At 41.8% G+C, this 6,000-nt stretch overlaps 1 pseudogene; it reads right to left on the bottom strand.

Annotated features, from left to right (window-relative positions):
- Nucleotides 1–1,431: 1,431 nt before the first annotated feature.
- The window catches only part of LOC110649014 (uncharacterized), a 30,335-nt pseudogene continuing 25,766 nt past the window's right edge, over nt 1,432–6,000 (bottom strand).

The following is a 6,000-nucleotide window of genomic DNA, read 5'->3' as shown; positions in this document are numbered from 1 at the left end:
GCTAGCAAACTGACTTTATTCTCTCCACTCTTCTCACAACTCTCCTTTTGCCCCGAGCCCTTTCCTTTTGATTTCACTCTTTTTGAATTTTCTCTCTCCTCTTTCTCTCCCTCATTTTTCCCTCTTACTTTTTCCTCTCTTTCTTTCTCTTTCTGCACTCTTAGCTCGGCCTCTCTTTGTTGTTGCTCATTCATGGTCTGTTTTATCCTTAATTGATCTTCAAAAGCTTGTGCGGGTGATAATGCTGCTAAAGTAACCCTTCGTCCATCATGATCAAAGGAGTACTTATTCCTAAATCCATCATGCACTACCTTCCTATCATATTGCCATGGCCTCCCTAGCAAAATATGTCCAGTATCATTAGCACCACATCACACAACACCTCATCCTTATACCTTCCAATAGAAAAAGCTAACATCACTTGCTTGTTCACCTTAATTTCCCCACATTCATTCAGCCATTGCAACTTGTATGGTCTTAGATGCTTGATGGTGTGCATGCCAAGCTTCGCAACCATGAGTGTGCTGGCAACATTCACACAACTACCACTATCTACAATCATGCTACAAGTTTTACCATTCACCAAGCATCTAGTGTGGAAAATATTTTCCCTTTGTAGTGCATCTCCTTCTTCTTCCTTTGCTTGTGCACTTAGTGCACACCTAACCACCAGAATATTACCTCCCATGGCATGCTTTACATCACTAACTTCCTACAAAGGAGGCATACTCTCACTAGCATCATCATCTTCTGATTCGACCTCCCCATTCGGCCTTATCACCATCACCCTCTTATTAGGACATTGAGATGCATAATGTCCCTTCCCTAAGCACCTAAAACATTGGATATTCCTAGTTCTTCCACTAGAGGTATTCTGTCCCTTGCCTTTCTCAGTCACAGTAGGCTTTTCTCCACCCCTAGTCTCCTCTTTCTTTTTCTTAGAAATAGCCTTGGAATCACTAGTTTCACCCTTCTTCCAATTTGGTTTCCATGGAGCATTGTTGCCCAAATTCATACCTATACCCATTTTGAATGCTTTCTTCTTCTTTAGTTGTTTTTCTATCTTGATTGCCATATTTAACATGTCATCAAGCTCTACATAGTGTTGTAGCTCTATTGTGTTGGCAATATCAAGATTCAGCCCCTTTAGGAACTTAGCTATAGTGGCTTCCCTATCCTCCTCTACATTGGCTCTTATCATAGTCATCTCCATCTCATTGAAATATTCTTTCACACTTTTGTTTCCTTACACCAGCCCTTGCAACCTTTGATGCAACTCCCTATAGTAATGTTGAGGTACAAATCTATCCCTCATGATTTGCTTCATCTCATCCCAAGTTTCAACACCCCTCATCCCATTTCTCCTTCTTTTAGTGAGCAATTGATCCCACCAAACTATGGCATAATCTGTAAACTCAACTACTGCAAGCTTCACCTTCTTTTCCTCACTATAATTGTGACAATAAAAAATGAGATCCACCTTCCTCTCCACTCCAAATATGCATCCGGATTGGCTTTGCCTTGGAATGGTGGAATTTTCATTTTGATCCCACTAATGTTACCATCCACTCTCCCTCTCCCTCTTGCTTCCTCCATATTACCTCTTCTCAAGTTTCTGCCTCCACCTCTTCCACCCCTATTACCTCTAATTCCTCTCGGTCTATGGTGGTCATCATGTGCAGCAGAGTGCTGGTCATCCTCTTCATCAGAATCATCATCATTTTCATCCCCCCAATCATCTATAGGTGGTGCATTGTTCACACTAAATCCCCTAGCCCTATTCTGCCCCTCATTTGTGTTTTGTCTACCATTCCCACTATTCTACTCAATTCTTTCAATTCGGTCAGCTAGGTTGCTCAATTGTCTACCAATTCTTTCCAAATGTTGAACAAGTTCTTGTTGGTAAAAAGGATTATCCATATTAAGTCCACTAGTTTGTTCTTGTGACATTTTTAATACCTGCACAAAAAATTTAATAAAACAAAAAACCTCACAAATTCACTTAATTTTTTGGTCACTCAAGTGTTTGTATTCAGTTTATAGGCTTTTACCCTCTTGTAGTTCTTGCCACTCGATGCCTTTTTCCACTCAAGCTTGCTTACCAAGTTCTTGTTAGACCTAATGCAATTCCAGCAAGTTTAAATCAAGTTTTAATATATGTTCAAGCACAAACTCAAGCAAAACGTGTAGAATAAGTGTTTGTTATGACACTTGAAGCAAGAAATAAAGACACCAAGCTCTAGAGAAATGAAGTGAAATAGGAGTCGAAATTAACTTGCCAATTTTTAAATTAGCTTGCTATTTTTGCCTCTCCCCGAAAAAAAGGCAAAGTTTGAATTTTGTAAAATTATTTTAAGGGCAGCAACAAGACATAATTTTAGTAGGAAAATCAAGTCTAGAGGTTGCAGAAAGCACCTTGAAGTTTTGGACTCCTAATTAGCCTAATAAGTGCTAAATTTGGTTCACCAAGTAAACGGTAGAATTTTTATACCAAATTTGATTTCTAGGCTTAATTTCGCCAACAAGCACCCCTATGAAGTTTTAGAATTTTCTAGTTTGGTTTGGTTATAGCTCCCCCAAAACAGCCACCAAATAGAAATGTTGAACTTACAATGTTCCAGCACTCAAACATACACTTTAGCACCTTTTTTTTTCTTCTTTTTTTTTTCTTCTTTTTTTTTATATCATGTAACTACACAACAGATATACTCAACACATCCAACACTAAACGCTTCAACAACACACTTCACAAGCCACAAAGATGCAAATAACCAGGTTGTGAAGAAAAGGTTTAAGGTAGAAAACAACACAAATGTGACAAAACTAGGGAAACAAGGACAGATGCAAGAAAGACTCTAATATACCCTAAGATTAGTAGTATTGAGTGTTAACTCACTACTAAGCCCTGAATATGTTCAGATTTTCTTAAAAACACTAGAAAACACAAGGACTTGAAGAACCTTCAAGGCTGAAACACAAGAAAGATAAAAGAAGGAGAAAGGAAAAACAAGAACACAACAAAATGGATGACCAACCTATTTTGAAGAGAGCCTAAGCTCTGATGCCAAATGATACAGTTTCTACCTTTAGTAGCTGATTCCACTAAGAAGAAAAACCAAAGGACCGTCTTCAAAACAAGCCAAGAAACTCACTTAAACCTTCAACCCTTCACCTTGAAGATGGAGAACTGAAAATATAATTCCCAAGAAAGGCAGCCAAGAACAAGACTAATTCACTTATGCTGATGAACAACCTTGAACATATAATAAAACTTAAAAAATTAAGATAAGAATTTGCTAAGAAAAATAGAGAGAGTTCTAAGAAGAACTTTAAAGCAAAGCTCCAGCAATTTTGCTCAAAAAATTACCATCTGAATTCTGTCCCCAAAATGAAATAAAAGAAAGCAGAAATATGGGTTGGTGTATTCTGCCAAGACATTTCAACAACCATGGGACATGTGCAAGTCTTGGTTAATATACCAATCTCTCCTAAAAATAGATACAAAGTTCAAACATTAATAGGAAGGTCAGATTTAGCAGGCTACAAATGAGAGACAATCTGAAAAGAGATGTTTTGTCTTGAAGTTGAAAGTAGTAACTTCGCTTTTCCTATAAATAGTTGAAGTATGGCTAGAGCTCTTGGACAAAGTTATGGCTTCCAATATTTGCAAAATGGACAAAAGCATCTTCAAAAGGTTGGTGGAGATGGGCTACCAATTGTGCTGCCACCTAGGCACTCCACCTGGACGCCACATTGGATGCCAACTAGGATGGACTTGCTGACGTGGCTGCCACATGTATGCCACCTTGGACGGATGCCAATTGGTCTCTTGGCTCCTCAAATATGCAAAGGAATGTACAGCAAGGTTGGCTTCCCTCTTCCAAGTCCAAACCGAATACTTGCAAGAGGTTGGACTTGGTGATGTGCTTCTGTACCAAGCCTTGAAGCTTTTTAGCCATTGCTCTAGTTATTGGCCCTCCGCACTCGAAGCGACTGGAGGAGGTAGAGGCGGCTCTTCTTGGCGAGGAGGAGATCGGATCACGTCTACCTCGGGGATCGGCTGCCCCAAAGGTTGAGATGAGCCCCCTTGCATTTCCTCAACTTCATGCCTGGGTGTCTGGAGCTACTCGGATCGCTTCATCTCCTGCACTTTCCGGGAGACCTCTCTCTTTCGCTTCCGGCTCTCCTTGGAAGCTTCGCCACTTGCCATACCTGCACAAAGAAGAGGTCAGTGAGATCACTAAGGTCCAAAGATCTGAGATATAGAAAAATACCGATGCTGAGATCAGAGAGCTGAAGCCCGCGATCTTTGCCAGTGATTAACTCCATTGTCCAGTGATGCAGTTCAGCAGTCACCGCATCTAAACAAGAGAACTTCTCTCTGCCCGCCTGATCTTTCAGCTCCATCACCATCAGGCCTTCTTCCCTACTTAGGATGAGGCGCTTCGGAAGTAAGGGGCCCTGGTGCAGCCAGCTACGAGGGAAACCTTCAAAGCCATTCGGAATTTTGCTCCTAAGGATAAAGAAGCGGTTCTTCTAATTCTTCAGGGAGGAAGGCAGATCGGTAAAAAGCCCACAATGTGGCTTCGCCTGGAAGAACCAATACTCGTCGTCCTTTCGATGAGTTAATCTATGTAGTTCGGTGAATAACTTAGCTGTAGGACGGAGTCCCTTAGCTCGGCAGAGGCCCCGGAAGGCTACTAGTATCCGCCACGAGTTCGGGTGAACTTGGGCGATGCACACTTGGTGAAATTTTAGGACTTCCTTGAAGAAGTCATCGAGAGGGAACCGCAGTCCGGCTTTTAATTGCTCCTCGTATACCATGATCATGTCGTTCTCTTCGAAGAAATGATCGGCTCGAAAATCACCGTGACACTTAATGAGTTCGAATGAATAAGAATGAATGTTGTATTCTTGGCTGAACGATTGTAGGTCGGTTTCTTGAAGAATTGATGGCAGCTCGTCCATGGGAAGATTTTCCCTCCCTGAAGAAGGTACATGCCTTAATGGTGCTGTTTGCCCCCAAGCTGGAACGGAGACCCTAGGAGGTTCAGGTCGCACGCTTGGTCCGACCACCTCCACTTCATCAGACGACCACGAGATCTGAATGGAAGGGGGGCTCGCTGGTCTCTGACCCTTGGAGCTGCTCATTTTCAAAGGAAATAGAAAATTTATACTAAAAGAAGGATCAAAACCCTTATCGGAGCTTGATCGGTGTCGGAAAAACTTGAAAAATTGAGAGGATTTTGGAACCGCTCGCGGAATGCTGAAAATGACATAAGAGAGCAACTGGCTGACCCGTCCCCTATTTATACCCGTCTGAGCATTTAATGCTCACAGTGTTCCAGGCGGTGCATCGGTTAGTGGGATTCGCCAGCTGTTCTGACACGTATCACGAATATTCCAGAAATTCCATCGGCTAGTTAGAGATCGGTGAATTAAGGCGGATCGGTTAAGGGTTGTTCAGTTAGGGACCGGATCGGATAAACACATCAGAGATCGGAAAATAGTCAATGCAACAATTATAAAAATGATAGTTGTCAAAATAAAATTTTATTTCCGAAAAGTTCAGATTACATCATTTGGGCGATCTCTAGGGATCAGATTACATTAAAGGTCGGGTTACATCATTTGGGCGATCTCTAGAGATCGGATTACATTGAAAGTAAAATTACATCATTTGGGCGATCTATAGAGATCGGCAGTACATCCCATCTAATAAAGACCTATGTCAAAGCCTAGTCTCGTGGCTGAGTCAAAAGATGTGTTAGGCCAGCCATCGACATCGGACAGATGTACAGCTCAGATGGGGGGACTATGACTCTCATGAGGATGAGAGAGGTCGTCATCAATGTTATTGCTCGGAACCGAGCCGCTGTCGAGACACCCAATGTGGTGAGAAGCTAAATGAACTTCAAGGCGCAGTTACCAATGGTAAGGGAAATATTAGCAGTCTTCTCGCCCGAAGTCAGTTCACCGACTATATCGGTCGAACGATTC

Source organism: Hevea brasiliensis, chromosome 17 (assembly GCF_030052815.1).
Source record: "Hevea brasiliensis isolate MT/VB/25A 57/8 chromosome 17, ASM3005281v1, whole genome shotgun sequence".
In the NCBI taxonomy this organism is placed as follows: Eukaryota; Viridiplantae; Streptophyta; class Magnoliopsida; order Malpighiales; family Euphorbiaceae; genus Hevea; species Hevea brasiliensis.
Note: the sequence above shows the minus strand (reverse complement) of the source record. Positions and strands in the feature narration are given on the sequence as shown.